The sequence below is a fragment of the Rhinichthys klamathensis genome, unplaced genomic scaffold (genome assembly GCF_029890125.1).
Source record: "Rhinichthys klamathensis goyatoka isolate OS25496 unplaced genomic scaffold, OSU_Roscu_1.1 h1tg000210l_1, whole genome shotgun sequence".
Taxonomy (NCBI): Eukaryota; Metazoa; Chordata; class Actinopteri; order Cypriniformes; family Leuciscidae; genus Rhinichthys; species Rhinichthys klamathensis.
In genome coordinates this window covers 1,257,792-1,276,680 of record NW_026606735.1, presented here as the reverse complement: position 1 = coordinate 1,276,680, position 18,889 = coordinate 1,257,792, and the positions used below count along the sequence as shown (strand labels likewise).

General features: G+C 40.3%; 1 protein-coding gene across 1 annotated transcript in view; it reads left to right on the top strand.

Annotated features, from left to right (window-relative positions):
• The first annotated feature begins 1,580 nt into the window (after nucleotides 1-1,580).
• The window catches only part of fam222aa (family with sequence similarity 222 member Aa), a 60,434-nt gene continuing 43,125 nt past the window's right edge, over nucleotides 1,581-18,889 (top strand). The window contains exon 1 of the mRNA XM_056263849.1: nucleotides 1,581-2,588. The gene's annotated coding sequence lies outside the window, so the exon portion shown is untranslated. The remainder of the gene's footprint in view (nucleotides 2,589-18,889) is intronic.

Genomic DNA, 18,889 nt, shown 5'->3' with positions numbered 1-18,889 from the left:
ACTTTTGAGACAACAAAGAGAAACTTTACAGTACAAAAATATCAAACCATTGTTTTGATATCTATAATTATTGATATCTACAATTATTGTAGATAATTATTGATATCTACAATTATTGATCTCATTGTTTGAGATCAATAATTGTAATCATCAATATTAAATTACAACATATGAAACGTCACAACTTGCCCCATTTATGAACTTACCTTTGTGACAAGCACAAAATCCACTTTAATATGTAGTATCATTGGAAAAAAACTCCTTTTTATCTTTCAGGTTCTCAACAAGACTCCATATCATATTGCTATTTACTGATTAAAAACTAAAATAGTTTCATACTGACCCAACAGGGATGTCTGCTGGGCTGATTTCAGATGTGAAAGGCATGGAAAGGCATTAGTCAGAGCTGCAGTCTCCTGTCAGAATTCTTCCTTAGGCCGTCAGCTTCTTCCTATAAGAACATCCTATAGGATCAGGCCTTCTTAATATAATTCTGATGTTTTCAATGTCAGACAGTCAGATTCCCTGAAGCTTAAGAGAGAGGTTACAATACTTTGAAAAAGATGGAACTATATTTTTACAGAATAGAATAGAATAGCTATTATTATTAGAATAGCTATTTTTATTATTATTATTATTATTATATAGCTATTTTTAGCTATTATAGAACAGCTGTAGCCCAATTATTGTGTTTTCTTTCCTTTCCACTCTTTCCTTTACCTGGTGACCATGCAATCTCATCTCTCTGAGAACAATCCATCGGTAATCAATTGAGCTCCAGCTATGACATGCGTGTGGGAGAGCATTTTATCTGTTGATTCCATAGGCAGATGACTCGACTAACATTCTGCACGTGTTTGCTCAAGTTTGATTAGAGTGGACGCAATTTGCAATATAGATTGAACGCGAGCGGTCTGGCTGCATGAGGCGACTTAAGGTAATGAATTATGTATGCGCGAGACAAAACAAATGTGTCAAATGTCATATTACACTGCATAATTTCCTACTGGCTGAAAAGCAGCATTTTAAAACGAGAAAATGATTTATGCAAGAAACGGAGGTGCGGCAACTGCATAAAAGCCATAGGCCTATTCTAGGCCTACTTTGATTATTTTTTTAAATAGTCTATTTAGTAGTAGTACTTCGATATTAACGAGTAGGCAGGTCATATGGCGCACACATCCTACTTTACCACATAACAGTTAGGCTACTAGCCTACAAATGTATGAGAATACAGCCTTTATGGGGTCAAAGTATACGAGTATACTAGCCTATAAGAATATTTCTAACTGACCCTGTTGTGTATGTCAATAAATAGTTCAACTTTCTTGGTTATTGGTTGCCGTGGGTGCCTATAACCGTTGTTAAAGCCGTCCCCAGTTTCACAAGATCACTGTCCAGTCCCTGAGCGTTTATAATTTCTCAAATAATAAACTTGACGTTTGGACGCTGACAGCGTCACCGTGGTAACAGCCCTCAATTACCCATGATTGGCCGACCCGTGGGAATATTTAAATTCCCCCTTAGCGCTGATTGGCTGGTGGGCGGTCGGTGGAGCCGTGAGAGTCTGCACCGTTCCGGGTTATTGTCAGTCTTGGCAGCCCGGCGCAGGGGTTGAGGCGCAGTGCCTATGAGAGAGTCACAGATACGCGGAATATAGACATATTATTGATTTAAGTTCATTCATTCTTGCTTGATATTAATATGAACAAGAGCTGCACCCTTTGGACTCCTTCAGAGGAATAATTAGACGGACGTCGGAGTTGAAATCGCGACGGAAGGTTTCCGAGCAAGGGGATGAAGAAAACCGCTGGAAGTGAACGGTGATTTCTCTTTTCCCCAGGATTAAACGGCGTATACTAAATTCCCGCACCTGCTCTTCTTTTCAAGGAATATCGCCTTAAACACAACGAGGGCTTTCTAGTATATTCCGTGGATAAAACATTCCTCTTGATTGTATACGCCAAAGTCTGTTCGCTGTTTTGGATTTAAGGACGTTTGCGAATCGCAGTTTATTTAATTGGCAAAGCACTTATTTATTTATCGGGTTCGTGTCAGCAGAAAAGCTGTCGTTATTACTGGAGTTTGCAATTTCCTACTAAGCCTCACTCGGAGATTATTCCAGTAAGTAAACGGGTAAAGAAAAATCCTGACCGAATCATTTACGATAGTTCAAAACGCAGTTACCGGAGCGCAGTTGACAGACGGCGTTTTTTGGGGGAACAGCTCCTCACTTGACCCGCTGTCGCCTAACAAAAACACAGATCGGATTCGTTAAAAAATAAGAAGAAATTTTAACCTAAAGGCAAGCAAAAACTGCCCATCGATCCTGCAGAAGAAGCTGTTTTTGGACGACTTTTCCTCTTTTTTTACGCGCGTGAAAAACGCATATAAAAGGAACTCATAATAAGTCAACTGAATATACCAGGGATTATACATTTTTCCACTTCATCTAAGAACAGAATGAGATATTATTGATTTTTCCCCCTCGTTTGCCCTCCTCTGTTCTTTCGGCCGCGTTACGTTCCCACAGTCCTGTCATCACAAACCTGCATGGAAATCTAGTCAGCACCACAGAGCGATTTATGGTAAATATACTCTCCCCTACTCATAATTTCAGCCTTAATTGATCTTTCAATGAAAATATGCATGTTAAAGACCTATCGTTTTACCCATAATTAGGCTTTTACTGGTTTTTAAGTTCGCAGCTGTCACAATTTAACGCTCTTCGAGACGTAGCCTACACTTCAAGCCGCAGTAGGCTAATAGCCTACAGTAGATTAGTGCCCTTTCAAAAAAAATGATATCTTTTAAAAAAGTATTGTTAAAAATATGATATATATTTTTTTTAAATAGCAGCAGTGGTTCATACACAGTTTTATCATGATAACAATACCTTTAGCGACTAGTGATTTTGTTGTTGTTAAAAAAAAACATGACAATGTAGGATACACAATTAAACTCAATTTGAGCGTTAAATTATCAAAGAAGTGTACAGTTACAGTGCAACTAGTGAAATCTCTATAATGCAAAATGTGTTATGGCAACTTTGACTATAAGCAACAGAATCGCCTTTGACTGGATGGTGATTTTCAGCAATGATTAGCTTCATTTGAATAACGCTCCACGTTTGTCGTCATTTAATCGTGTGAAGTGATATCGGGTGGCGTCTTTTAGGCCCCTGACAGAACATACAACCTTTGTATCAAGGTTTTACCTGCAATAAAGAAAGGAAGTGCAGTAAAAATGGAGGTGTCGGGCGCTGAATGGCCCCAGGACGCGCTTTGATGTGCACTATGGGTGTTTTTAAAGAGTACGCTGACAGGATGAATGCGCTCAAAGCATAAAATCTGGTTACAACACGATGGCAGGCGAGAGGATCTGAATAAAAGGTGTGAAAGTTTTTTCCATCACCTCCTCGTCTTAGTTTCAGCACAGAGTGTGTCAATGATTTCCTTTATGACTTAATCTCTAACTACTGAATTTAAATAGCAGTGCGGTAGCTTTAAAGTTCTGGGCTGGTAAGTGAAGGGTTAGGTTCAAGTTATCACAGTTGTGCCCTTGAGCAAGGCACTTAACCTCAGATTGCCTCAGGGGCACTGGCCCCCTGAAATGTTTTGGGTAGAAGCTTGACTTTCAGGAGGGGGCTCATGGCAAGATGTGGAAAGTTTGATTGATTAAAATGCTTTGTTTAGGGCCCATTTGGATGGCGGGCTTGGGCGTCAACAGGCTTTTCATGTAAAGCTATTATCCTAGCACTCGGATGTCAGCTGTTCCTTCTCCATGCATCGTTTGCAGTTTCCAAGAACTGACGTTTTGCATATCCTATATCTATGAAATCTAATCGGTGAACCCTCTGATACTGGCTAGACTGCAGCCTGGGTTTTATTTGTCCATGAAGGCAGATAAGTTGGCCTAAACAAATGTTGTGTTTTTATTATCAGAGACTTTAACCCACTATTTGCAGTCTTTCTGAGATTAACAACAATAGTTGGCAAAAAGTTTTTTTCCCCCCAGGTCCCCTGTGGGTTTGGCCCACCCTGAATGTCCTAAACAAAGGTTCTTTATCAGTATCAGTGCGTTTGCATGAAGAACCTATAGCATTCAAATAATACTTCTATTACACAAAAGTTTCTTTTTTAATGGAAAAATGTTCTTTAGATTTAGATTATTAAAATCTTCACACTGAAAAAAATGGTTCTCTGTTCACCGAATGGCTCTTTGGTGAACCCCAAATGGTTATTCTATGGTATTGCTGCAAAAAAAACACATTTTGTAACCTTTTTTTTTTAAGAGTGTTTGGCACCTTAAATCTTAAGAGCTGGAGCTGTGCTGCTTTTTATGCTTAAGATATGTTAGTCCTCCTTGGACAATCAATATCTAATGCAAAACAGCCTGAACCGAGGCATTTTTTAAATATTAATTTATTCTTAAAGGCAGTCCAAGTAGTTTAACATTGCAAAATAAGTAGCTGATTAAAAAAAAAACGTTATATTTAGACCGGTGTGAGTATGCATATTGATTGTCTGTCAGAAAAGAGAGGTTTTTTTTCTTCTTCCCCATACATCACAATTTAAGTCTCACGAGGCCCCCCGTCATTTCTCCGCTGCTCTGACTAATGCGATTGGCCCCCTGCTCCATGGTGGACGTTCCACTCTGCAAGTCATCACTCTGGAGGCTTAGGGCTCTGGCTCTTAGCTCGGCTCCAGCATGTGGTCTTCCTCGGGGCCTGGCAGCCTCATTACCCCAGCAGAGTCCCTCACTCTGAGGGCTGCGACTCCCTCCACCCGTGGAGACAGCACCTGTCAAGGAGTATGCTCACCACTCTATTGAATAAAACATTCAGTGATGTACGAGTGGAAAGGTTCACCTCCGGGGGCCAGAGTTGCCTCATTTCCTACTCCTGCTGCACATCCGTGACCCGCTGAGCAAATTGGCCCGGTATTAGCTCTGTGGCTCGATCTCACCTAAACAAATAGAGCTTCCAGCATAATGCTAATCTCAACTGAGCCGAGCGTGCGTGGGGGAGAGGGGGAGATAGCTGGTGGCGAGATGGTGTGGTCTAATATTTAGGTCACTGAATTGTCTTAGCATTGTTTCTCATTTTTCATAGGTTATTTAATTTTTCTGTTTTGTCAGTTTCTTGTTTTTGTTGACTTTTTCCACATCTGATTCGATCACATTGGCACATTTGCACACATTATTAGTTTTGAGTCAAACTTGCATTTGTCCTTGTGTGCTGTAGGTACTTTTCCACACAAAGTCATTACGAAGAGTTTGACGATAAACTGATGGCAAGATGTTTTGGAAGGATTTCATGCCCTGAAAGCCATCCAAAAAAAACAGTTTATTGTTCCACCGTCAGCAGAAAGGTTTCTCTTGATGGAGAAATGCTGTTTGGGCTCAATTCAACCTCTGCTTACCTTATTGAGCGGGAAAGATCTTAATGAGATTAAATCAAGACCGAATTTCCAGAGGTATGAAGTTAAACTCGTACCCGTTTCACCGTTTCTGCCTCTGCCGCAGATGTTGATGGATAGTTTAATTTCAGAAGGATATTATTAAAGAAGTGTGCGCTGTTCATTTGAATATAGAGATAAGTATGTAGATTGATTGATTGATGGCCATGGGGTGAAATCACTCGACCGTTTTCTTATTAAAACCAGGGAGAGCGAGGGCTTCGCTCATGAATATCGTTATATTAGCAAAACTTTAATTTCCTGCCTTATATATTAATCTGTTTTTAGGTATTGTCTCAGCTAGTATAGTCCTAGTAGGTCCCTGGTCGTATAATGAAACCTTTCTGTCTTGAAATTGATAACAGTGAGTAGCCTGCATACACATGCTTTTTTTTCTGTTTTTTAACCATAGGCTTTTACAGTAACACATCTTTCAGAGATGAAATGTGGCCTAAAACAAGCACTCTTGCGTTTAACCCCCATTCCTTTTTTTCGGGCGGGTTGGTAGAGCAGTTAGTTGGATGGATGGGGCAGGACATGGTCCTTGAACTTATCTCTGTGGAGCGTCCAAACAGTGGGTCATTAGGTGCAAACATCTATCTATCTCTCAAAGCTTGGGACACGGCCTCGTTCTTATATTCTAGTTTTGACGGGATGATTGAAGTATCGTAAGTTCATGTATGAAGGAAACATGCACATGTATGTGATTGGTTTTGTTTATGGGATTTTGTGTTGTTTAATTCTCTTTTTGTTGTTTTCTGGTAATGTTCAAGAGGTCATTGCCATCTAAACCATATGTTTGTCTTCTTTTGAGGTTCAGTTGAATTTTAACCCAGGTTAGGGGAGGTTGTGGCGGGACCTGATGTCGACCTTGTCCCATATTCAGCTGTCGCCCATGGCATTGTTCAAAATGGAAGCCCTGGTACCCAGAGTAGCACACACAAAAAGTGTCTAAACTTACTGGTCCCTTTTACCTTCACCAAAAGAATGGGTCTCCATCTTGTGCATTTTTTTTAAATCACTGGTACTTTGAAAAATGAATAGACCAATTTACCGTGGCTGCTGAGAAATATAGAATAGAAAAGAGTGTCAAAAGAAAATGTCTTTGTTAGTTGTGAAAGTGCGGTGAATGGATTGTGAATGCTCCTGTCTCACTGCTCTCCTACAGAGCTCCTCCTGCGAGTATTGAGTGTTAAGGAGGTGCCATTGTTCCGGAAGAGCTATTATATCTGTGCCCCTGGTAATCCACAATTCCTGTCCTCTCTCCCCCACTCCATTCCCCTAGCCGTTCGTACAATGCTAATGTTCCCAACATCTGTTAACGCGCAACACCTGCGGTGGAGGCTGTTTGATTCCTTCTTCTTTATGGCATTCCTTTCTCCCCTGTCGCTACATAAAAGGCTCAGCCCGTGTTGCTTTCATAGGTGATATTGATTAAAAGTGTCGGGAAGAAAATCCAAGCATGGAAATGGTGTCAAGATGCGCCACTCTAAATGGAATTTCAGGATAACTTGTGTTGTTGTTGTTTACTTGACCTTTGCTTCGCTGCAGTTTCAATTTCACCAGCTTTATCCTCATCCAGATGAGACGCTGCTGGGCTGCAGCTTGTTGATTTAGCCGTTCCGAGGTCCTTCCTTCTCTGGCATCTCTGCAACTTCAAGGAGATGATGATTTCACAAATCTTTTTGAAGGTTTTTGCCTTCTCCGTAGTTCTCAAAACATTGGAATCGGCAAATTTTGGGGGGAAAGTTTGGCCAGAATCTCCTCTTTTTACATTCTGTTGAGGATAGAGCAACTAGACTTGTAGTCAAGACCGCCTAAACCGAGACCAAGACCAAGACACTACCAAGACCAGAGGGTATCGAGACCAAGACAAGACCAAGACCAAGACAGACCAAGTCGAGACCAAGACCAAGTCGAGACCAAGACCGAGACCAAGTCGAGACCGGAGGGAAAAAAACAGACTAGTGTTGAAGCTAAGTAATAACTTGTAAGATTTTGTTTTGTTTTGCATTGCCTGCCTATCTCTGCTGATTTCGAAGTCTCCAAATGAATCCATTTTGCAACTTTTAAATACATAATTATATTTTTAAAAACTTTTAAAAACTTTTTTGGGATACTCTGTGATTGTGCTCAGTGTAAAACTGTGTCTTGTGATTCATGAAAATTATTGGTGGAGGTAATGCGTTTAACAAGGTCATTTTGTGTGTGGATAATTGCTGTTGAACACATTTAATTAAGTGAGTGATTTTTAACATTGGCCAGTTTTGATGACGTCAATGTAATGAATTCATTGTTTAGTGGGTGGAGGGATTAGAGAATTTAGCACACTGAAGAAGGCCTGAAAAGTCTGTTGTATTATTCCCCTGTGAAAAATGTGAAATAAAGTGGATTTTGAGTGCAGATCACAGCTCTATTCTTGAACGCTTCCCATCAAGCGTTCAACGCCTCCCTCTCTTTGAGCATTTGAAGGAGCTGTTTTTCCCCCTTTAGGCTTAGAGAGATACCTGTGGCATGTTTGTCATTTAATGGCTCTGAGGAAAAACGGCAGATAAAATGGTGTACAGCTTCACATCCTCTCTGCTTCACAGCTAATCACACTAGCGAACAGGAATCATATTCAAAGAGTGCCCCTTTGAAGGGCAAATTGTTCTCCCTAAAAACAAACGGCTGTGTAATCGGCCTCCTGGGTAAATTGATTTCCTGCTGGTGGACAGTGGGGGATGCTGGGAAAGTGGCCCTGCTCGCTTCTCCTGAAGGACTGAAAAGTTTGCTTGGGCATCAGTCATTGAGAATTACGGGAGTGTGTTTTTTTTAAAAGAACTTTTCTGGAGAATTCATAGTGCATCCTGTTTCTCCTTGTAAAGGGAGCAGTTCAATTTCCATGAGTTACGGCTTAGTGTTTTCAGTTAGTTTCTTTGTACTCCCTTCACTGTTGTTTCTCTGCCAGCATAATTCAGCGAAATGCTTTCAGTGTAGCTCTGTTATATGCCGTTGCAGATATCTTTGTTCTTTACCCCATTTTTGCGAAAGATTTGGGTAATATCCTGACTCTCATACCGTCCCATGGTTTATTTCATCATTGTGACATGCTGTAATGAAACCATCCTTGCAATCCAAAGCTGCAGTGTTTTTAGACTATATTTTTCTCCATTACTTAAAGGGATGGTTCACCAAAAAATAAAAAAAATCACACCCTCATGTTTCTCCAGACACAAAAAGCGACATTTTAATGAATGTTTGTATTGCACTTTTACATACAACAAAAGCATAGGCCTACATCTTATGTGCTGTTCTCTCCACCCATAAAGCCTATAAACTTCTAAATGAGACTTTTTAGACATTTTGTCTTTCTTTTAAAAACTTTCTCAGTGTTTTGTCCACATTCAAGATTTGTCTTGACAAACTTTGCGTGTCTAGTAAAAAATTACTATTTCGTTCTTTTCATATTTGATAAAAAAAAAAAAAAAAAAATCGTTACATTAAAATCCGAGCTACAATTTTGCACCCTGTTTGCTGTCTCAATTCAAACTCATTTAAAAAATGTTTTTGCCCCTTTTGGAGTTGAACAGCCCTTGGTAACCATATGCTTTCATTTTTTTCTTCACATTCTTCAAAATATTTTTTGTATGCAGGGTATTAGGGGTGCACGATATTGAAGAAAAATGTGATCTGCGATAACTTGTTAAATAATGCGTGTGTAAAAACTGTGTTTAAGTGTGTAGGCCTACATTTTTTAAAATTATATTTAAAAACTGAAAATGATATAACCAACATACATGTTTCAAATTCTTTTTGACAGAAGAAAGCATCCCTACAACTTCTGAAAATGAGCAGCAGTGTTTTATGGTACCATTTCATAAAAAGTGTCATTTTTAACTTCAGTGTCAATATAACTAGCCTACTTTTAATTATTTAATTTCTGTTGTTAAATAAGCCTAATGTAAAAAATAAAACACTGCTTAGTCTTAACTGTGAATTAAGTATACCCTGATTCTTATTAAAGCTACAAAAGTTATTCAGTTAAGAGCAGTGAGTGATTAAACTTTTTGTCTTTTGTTGTTTGATTAACATTAAGCACACAGGTTTATTAGGCTGCTGTCACTTTAAGAGCTGCACGGGTCAAATATAATGTTACACTCTCGTTTTTTTTCTTCTTCCACTGTTCACTCCATAACTGACTGCATTTATGTGAATACTCACTAGATGGGCATTTTGACAATTTTAAGTGTTCGGCCATTACAAGCTGCGGAAGAGAACTTTACGTGCTGTCCGAGAGGTGGCTTCTTGAGCGCGAGTATTTTGCTTATTGCGCCTAATAACATTAAACATGTCACGTGTATGTAACAGTCATGTGTCCAGTCTATTCTCTGCTGTCTGTGTTGACCTAAAACTTGGAAAATTCGGTATCTTTTGAAGCACCAAAATAATTCAGTTATCGTAAGCTATTGCGAAATGTACATTTGCAATATTTCGATATATCGTGCAGCCCTGCTGGGTAAGAACGAATATCATACAGTTTGGAATAACATGAAGGTGAATAAATGACAATAGAATTTAAATTTTTGCTTTAATCATTCCTTTAAGGCCTGTTTGTGTTTCCTGTGCTGATTTGTTATATTTGCAGCCTACGCTCACACAAGTGTTACATCTCTCACAATCTCTCACAACACAACTGTTGTCATCTCACAACACATCTCCCTCGACTTGAAATCCATAGCTTATCTTGGATCATTACAATGCTCCTGTTGACCCTTAAACTATGTCAACCCTGTTATTATTAAGAACGGTGTTATTGTTTAAACATATGGAGCTCACTGATAGGACATGACACATGCATGAGATAGGGCTTACTGCATCTCAAAACAGAGTGCCTGGTGTTCTCACGAAGTGGAAAGTTCTCCTAATCCCCCAGGAGGGTAAGACAGACTGCCCTGGAAGTCAAAGCTCAATTATCCGTCTGTCAGTCAGTCTCCTTCCCAATAGAATGCCTATCTTCTGTATTTAGTGCTATTGAAAGAGACATATACAGCAAATGATCTGTGAAACGTTAACTGTTATCGTTGCGTACAAAATCATTTTGTGGAGGTACAATGAATAGTGTATTTATTCGCCTCTATTTACTAGCAAGGTTGTCTGACGGAGGGTGTGACTAATATCATACTCCCACTGCGCTTCTGAGTTTTATTTATTAACATTGTGGTGGGCAGCCTTTAATGTGGGGGGGGGGGGGAAATGTGTGCTTGCGTTATTTTTCCAACATATTAAGGCTATTAAAATGTAGTGAGAGCCTTAGACTGTGACCAGTTTACAAATCCTGTTTAGTTTACTGCCAGGGAAAATGGGTTTTGTCATGTGGTGTGGATGAAAGTTTAACACTTTTAATTACACTCTTAACCGTAGCCACAAAGACAAAAGTTGATTCTTTTCGCTTGAATGCGAGTGACAATGAACAAAGGTGTCATTGGCGGCGACTTAGATTGCCATGAATCTCTTCAAATACTATGCAATCTATATTGTTCACGCCGTGTGTTTCATAAAGGCAGTTAGTCAGCTTGTAGTGTATTCGAGAGGTAATGAAATTTCCACCGACTGCAGGAAACAATGCCTTCGGCCTCGGCCATTTGCGATTAGCAATCCCACACCCCTGCTGGTGACTTCACGCTGTGTGCTGGGAATGCAACGCGTTATAATAAAAACTCTAGAAATTTGTATCACACATTGCCAGGCGTAGATGTCTAATTGTTGATGACGTAAATGGGTCGGAATACAATATCTCACTCCTTCGATTGGTTTGTGATTGAAAAACCCATTGCATAGGGCTTTTCCCCCATGTTAATGTTATTGTTCAGAGACAGTGGCGAACAGCAAAGCGCACACAAGCCTCTAATGTAACGCCATTATTTCTGTACAGCGCTCCGCCGCTGTAGGCTGGGGTTTCTGCCATTCTTGGCCAGTGTTATTGCTCTTGTCAAAAGGTTCTAAACCAACAGTGATATTAGGCCCTCAGGCGTCTACTTTTCTGCACGCCTTCCTCTGCTCGAGCACAGGAGCTCAGGACTAAGACTGGATGGACACACACACACAAACCTCCAAACCTCCTGCTTTATTACCTCCTGCCTGCTGCTGGAATTGCTTTCCTCCCTCGAGTGAGCCAGGCATAGGCAGCTTTATTGTGTTAACCTATTTGTGTGTCAAGAGCTATTGCGCCACTTTTTATCACTGTTTGTATTTGTTTGGGGGGGGGGGGGGGGGGGTTACGGATGGACGTCACCTCGCTCTCCTCAGGGGGAGGGATAATGACTGGTTGCTAAGCAATTTTTAGTCACCCGCCACCAACCTTTTATCCATCGTAATCACTTTTATCTCTCAAAGATGTCATGTATAATTATGTGTCCTCTGTAATCCTCTGAAACCTGCCTAATGGCGGGCAGGTGTATACAAGACTAATAGAAATATTTCTAGAATTGCATCAATTTGGAACTGTCGGCCTGAGATTGTAGATGCTGTAGTTCTTGTGTGGGTTAGATTTCAGCTGCCGTCATGTCCCGGTACCTTCTATTGTCCATTCACTTTCGCTTTTTTGGGCTCCTACATTTTTTTAAACTCATTTAAACCCCTAAATAATAAAAAATCCCAAATTTTATTAAATAAGAATTAAATCAAAATTTAATTGAGCGTTTTTGTGTATTGGTTCATTTTAACTGTTTGTTTCAATGAAAAGATTCCCTTAGTGAAATCCATATTTATTTGAAGAAAAGCACTGGGGAATCTTTCGATTAGCATGTCAGTTCATTGGTTTGTTTAATTACAAAAAGGTTAAAAAATAATTGGTTTGTATATTTAAAATGCACAAATGGCTACCTTTTCAAAGTACTTTTGCATTATCAGCCTTGTTGAGCAGTTACTGCTTACTCGAAAAACTGTAGATGACTTATTCCCAGAGAACTTTGGTCCTTGATATGACAACTGCTGCACGGTGATGAGGACATGGCACCCTTATCGGCTCATTTGTTGTGTTCTTTTTGTGGACTTAGGTTTTATCAACATTTTGATTAGGTTGGTGGTGGAAATGCCAAACTGCGACTGCGTCCCGCAGGACTATAAACCACTCCCCTACTACAAGTTACGCCCCCTACAGTGAAACAGTAACTCGGGATGTCATCAGAGCGCATCCCTCTGGATTCGCTGATGTCGTCAAAAGTACCACTCTTCTTCTACTTCACTTTCCTCGCTTTTTACCTAGTGATAAGATTGTATTACATAGATCACTAGATGCCGTAAGTCATCCTGTTTGTTTTTCTCAGTTTAAGTATTTAAATTGTGAAATTTACAGTAAATTTTCATTTTATGGAAAGGGCAGGTTTAGGGTTAAGGGGGTAGGTTTTTAGCTATAATTAACATAATTCTGTATTAATTTGATTATATAATTTATTTCATGTTTTACTAATCACTGTTATTCCTACCTCATAAGATTCGAAAGCAATATAGCCTAAGTTAGCCTTACACCAAACGTTTCATACATAAAACATAAAATAATTTACTTCAAAAGATTGTTTTAGTCAATGGCATCCACGCTTGTTTTTTCACTGGAGGCGTAACTTGTTGTAAGCCTAACTTGCAGCGTCGTGGTTTGTAGTACTGCGGGCAGCGGGACACAGACAGACCCTTCTCGGAACTGCTGACCCTCCACGGACTAATGAACTGCCTGCGCCGCTTAAGGGAGATGGGAGGTCTGGCAGATATGGTTGGCATAAAGCCGAGTGTTTTTATCTCCAGACCTGACTTGCCGAGAAGGTAGACAGGAGAGGCTTTTTTTTATTGTTTATAAAACCCCACGTTTGCAACCTCCCCTGTATGCGTGATTGCGCGTGCATGTGTGCTTCTTGAGCCTGACCCCAATTTACACACTGCCTTTTCCTAACGAAAGTCATTGATGTTCTTTTAGCTTGTGCCGAGTTTCAGGCATAATTTGTGTGCGGCCAATTATCTCTCCAGCTTTGAAGCCTTTCCTCTTGCTTCTCCAGGTTGGGATGAAATTAATTTGGAGCTTCCCGAGAGCCTCAAAGACTAAATTAGACTCTGGTTAAAAATCAAGGATCTCTTGCTTTTAATTTGACATTTCAGTTTTGATTTCTTTTGGGCTTGGAAACACCTTAATTGCAGTTTGAACCATCTCAAATAAGCAGATTCTTCAGTGGTTTACTGCTGGAAATGTTCATTTGTGAATAGTAATACACCGTTTCAGAATGATATTTGTTTAGGCTTATTCTGAGTGTAGCTTGGCCTAGCAGTTGTCTTTAGTCTTAGAAACACAGAACTTTGAACTGGTGATGGTTTACTGTGCTCCGTTGGGCACATTTGCTGATCTGTTATCTGTCTTGTGTTTGAATGTACACAAGTTATTTATATTGATAGGTAATGGTTAGAGGATATGGCTTAATTATTGATAAATATCAGTCTGAACTCTTTGACGGTTCATAGATCAGAAACAAATGAGATGCTGGCGTAAATGCAGGGCTAGGTTTAAAGTTAGCCATTATCATTTGATTTGCATTTCACATTAAAATCCGCATGACTGGCGTATGAAATTGCAGTCGACGGATGTGGTTTTGGAAGGTTTGGATGTGTCCTACAGTTCTGTCTCAGTCCTCATCCTGTCCCTCGCTCAAGCGGCTCCGCGCCGATTCCATGGGATCCGTCTGTGAGACCGGCTGTGACAGCTCTCCTGTTCATGGAGTCAGAATGCAGACATGCTGAAAACACAGCGCACACGTTCTAACCTCCCATGTGTGCCTCCTCTGGAACATCTGTCCAGCTGTCATCTTGTCTCAGCCAATCAGATTCTGCTGTGGGCAGTAACTGTGGAAGTGTAGCTGGAGTAGTCTGTCTGCGCGTGTGTCTGTCTCTCTCGGAGGAATATGAGAGTGTGTCGGAGCATCGCTATGTGCTTTACACCAAACATGCGCACACACACTCCCTCTGTGCCTGTTTACCAATAATGTGCAGAGATGTGAGCAGCAGATGGTTCCTAATTTTTCTTTTTTTCCTCTGTATGATTTTTCATGTTTAATCCCGATTTCCAAGTAATGCTGTCAACTTATATCATTTTCAGAACGTTTTTAATAGAAAGTGGTTTGTACTCAGCACTAAACTGTGGAGCGGTTCTTTTTCCTATAGTGATGTCTGAAACTTTTGAAACGGTTCTTTTGAATGATTTTGTCGAACTGTAACAATGAAATGAGTTACTTGTTAGTAACTGCTAGTAAATGAGTTGCTTGCAACATTTTATAGACACAATCTACAAAACCTATTTGAAGGCAATAGAAAAAAACATAATTTAACTAAATCGAACATGTTGTGAAAATGTTGTGCAATCCATTTACTTTTTCTTTTTTTTTCTAAATCAACCTTTTCATATTGAACAAATTATGTGAACAATATTTTGCGACCATAAAAAAGCAACATTTGGCAGTCTGTAACTAATTTAAAAACAACTGTATTGAATATTTAACTACTAATAATAACTACTGTAACTAATCAGTTAATAATTGTTTAACCTGTTCATTGAAGCGAATGCTAAAAATAAATTTTCAATGCAAGTTTTTCTTTTATTCAACAAAATATTGTTCACTACTCGAAAACAATCAAACGATCTGAGTGATGAATTGATTAATAACTTTTTAACCAATTCCCTTCAAGGACCATTCAAATAAGCCACTACATGAAAAGTCTTAAATACTCTCATTTCAAGTTCCCAAGATAGTGTAATTGTTTTTTCTAACAGTTTTCAGTCGTGACTCCTAGTTTCCACCTAAAGTTAGTTACAGTCTGCAAGTTTCTGTGTGGGTGACATCCTCTACCATTAGTTAGTGTGGCGCATTGCGCTCTTTTGTGAATACGTGAAGCTCTTCCCCCTCACGGTAAGACGAGCCCTGTGTGACCAGTTCTTAATGCGCACTATCTCTTGGCTGTTAGATCATAGCGCCTTTTTCTTGACCGCTTGTCTGAGAGGCTCCGGTCTGAAGCCCCATCCCTCATCAGTGGCACAGGATGGCGCTTCAGATAAAGGAGGAGAATTCTATTTATGTCCGCCTGTAAACAAAGTCCCAGTGAGGGAGAGCTAATGGCCTGGAACTGACGAGAGCCTGCAGGGATATCTCACTCTATTTCTCCCTCCCTATCCCTCGCTCATCTTGTCACCCTCTTTCCTCCTCGTCCTTCTAGTCATGGTGGAAGTAGATGGGAGAATCAGCACGTTGAAGCAGTCAGTTTTCTGATGTGAGGAGAAAGGCTTTCAGGTCCTCGGCCTGAAAGGGAGCGAGAGAATTTCTCCTGGGAATGGAGTATAGTGAGAACAGCTGTTCAAAATGTACTTTCTCGCTTTCTTTGGCCCCATCTCTAGGTTCAAATCCACTGCGCATCAAACATTTATCATACACTTTTACATCAATTCCTCTAGATGTTGGACCAGTGATGTTTTTGAAGGGCTTTTGATCTTCGAAGCTCCAAGTTCTTGACGGAGTGAATTGAATTTCTTGTGACATATGGTTGTGATCGTATGCTTAAAGTATATTTTTGATTGGTCCCGTGTGGATCGACTAACTCTTATACGTTCTTTTCTAAGATTAATTACAATCTTTATTTCTGAACGACATCTGATTGATGTTTCCTGCGAGGTGACAGCTGCTGGTTATTGGGGAATGCTTGATTGATCCGCACTGATGGAGCAGAGACAAGCCATGAAACTCTCCCATTGAGTGTCACTTACGACGTGTCTTGCAGCGCCAGGCCCATTCTGTTCTCTCTTGCGCGTGCGAGTGACAGACTTGTGCTAGGTATTGAATCTGGGATTGTTAAGCAGACGCTCGGTGGTAACGCTTTGTGTTATGATTGAAGGGCAGAGACGGCATCTTTTCGGCAAAACCCGATTTCTGTGCAAACTTCTCCCCTCCCCTCTCCTTCACGTCGACACGTTCGCTAACCCCGGTGACAAGCGAAATGCTGCCGCTTGTGACTTTTCGTTTTATCATTCAAATTCGTCCCATTGATGTTGCCGGCTTTGATTGACAGGCAAACTTGAGAGAGTAGCGATAGCAATCAGTCCTCATCAGCTGCGTTTGTGACCGTGGACAATAGTTTCTCTCTCTTTCGGTTTTCACACTCGCCGTTTTTTTGCACGTCCCCCTCCCTGCTGTCACAGAGAACTCAGACGATTGCATTTCTGTCACGACAGAGGGCTATTAATCTTTTAAATCCGAGCCAGACCTGAGCAGCATTGTGTTCTGGAATCTGAGAGCACACTGTGGAGACCACTCTGAAAAAGAGCGAACGGGGGGAACATAACAGGCTCGTTCTCTTTGTTAAGGAGAAACCGAAGCTTTCTGAATGCGCACAATATTAGAAATCTAATCTGTCAGAGAGCGAGTGATAGATGAGCAACATGCAGATGGTGAGGTGATTGTAAAATCAGGCTGCTGGTTTTACCTGATATCCCTCCGGCCCTCTGCTCGTTCGCTCTCATCTAACCCGTTGGCCCATTCGGTGTGTTTTGCTAGACGGAAAAAAAGTCCACGTGACTCGCTTTAACCTTTATTTTAGTAGAGGGAGGTCACTGGGTGGTCTCCGTTCTTTCGGAAAGGTCATTGCACTGAGGTCATGGGTTTAGACCAGGAGATTCAGAATCGCCGTGTTCAGGCGCCCTTGGAGCAAATCATGTGAGTTCATTGCCTCGCTCAAGGGCAAAACAGCAGTGGAAAAAAAAAAACAGGGACATTAGAAAAAACATGCCGCTTACAAAAGTTAACATCATATGTGTCCTGTGAGGCATAGGAATCAGAATCTCTCCACTAAGCAAGCTCTATTATAGAGCTCGAGACGTTGCCATGCAGTTTCTAGGGTCTTACACAGTTGCCAAGGTGTTTTGGGGGGTTTCTATGGTGTTTTGACTGCCTAATTGTCCACCAGGTGAAAATTGTAAGTCTAATCGTTTAGAAAAGTAACACATCACATGATTTGAGGTATCATTCATGTCCATGACACTTTGGTTTAGTAATGGTTTAAACAAACTTCTAACCACAAGTATGAACGATAGCCTAGTAATAGCGATACTTGCTGTAGTAAACACCGCTAATTATGTGGAAAGCTTATTTTTTCATGTCAAACAGCAGACAGTTGAGAAATCAATGCTAACCTTTCATGTGAGCTTTTAAAACAAGGCCACGGATTCATTTTATCACAAAACCAGCAGGCATTTCTGCCGAAAAGACTCTCGCTGTTAATGAAGTGCTGCCTTGTTGGAGGCATTAAGAAGTATAAAACTAGTGAGTTGAGGAAAACAGTGCAGAGCCTCTAAACATTTTTACGATGAAGCGAGGTACTTAATATTAGTCCAAACATGCTTCTTTTAATTGCTTATTTGGCATTAAGCAGACATTTTTAATTCAAAGTGACTCACGGTACACTAATTGCAAGAACAATCCCCCTGGAGCAAAACGAGGTCAGGCGTCTTACTCAAAGACAAAATGGTAATCGGTTCTCAGGAACTTTACGGTTTCACCCCATATTGAATCACTCTGTTTTGTGCTGATGCCCTCGCCTCCCCTTGGCCCCCTTCTCCCAATTAGGATGAGGTGTTCGGGTCCCCACCTGAGGAAACTCGATCCAGCGGGCTGAGAGCACCAGACAGGGTTGGCTGGGCGCAGTGATGCAGAGAGCGGTGCTACTCGATAGGGGTTTCTCCCAAGGACCGCTCAGGGATGAAGCTCCATTGAATTTCCTCTCCAGAAAAACATGTTTTCGCCATCCAGGACTCCCAACTAAGGCAGAAAAGGTGGTGCAGAACTTCTCATGTGGAGTATCCATTGGTTACCACAGATTCAGACCAGTTAATATGTATATCTTTAATTCAGAAGAAAGAGAAAAGGAAAGTGGAAAATGAACTTAAATCAGATAGTCTAGACAGAGTGAGCTTTTTATATGGCTTATAAAATGTTTAAAGACAGCATAACAAGATTCCAAAGCTTTCATAATATGATGTATTTCCTAGTCGAAACATATTCAATTGGATATTGTAGACAGGATTTGAACTGTGAAAAGTACCAGCATAAAGGATATGATAGTATTAATCATTTATTTAATTTATTCATTTTTACATTCCACGTTATTTTCTTAAGTACAAAAGTGTACTTGGTTACAACATATGTTGGTAATCAAAATGTTTTGATATGACAATTGACTTTGTATGGACAAAAAACATCTTGTACATCTAACATCAAATATCTTTCATGTTTCGCAGAAGAAAAAGTCATAGAGTTTTGAAAAGTCACGAGGGTTTGTAAATGATGACAGAACTTTAATTTTTGGGTGAACTATCCCTTTAAAAGTGCTTTAAAGAGTTTTCTTTTTGTCATGATATCATGTTCTTCCAT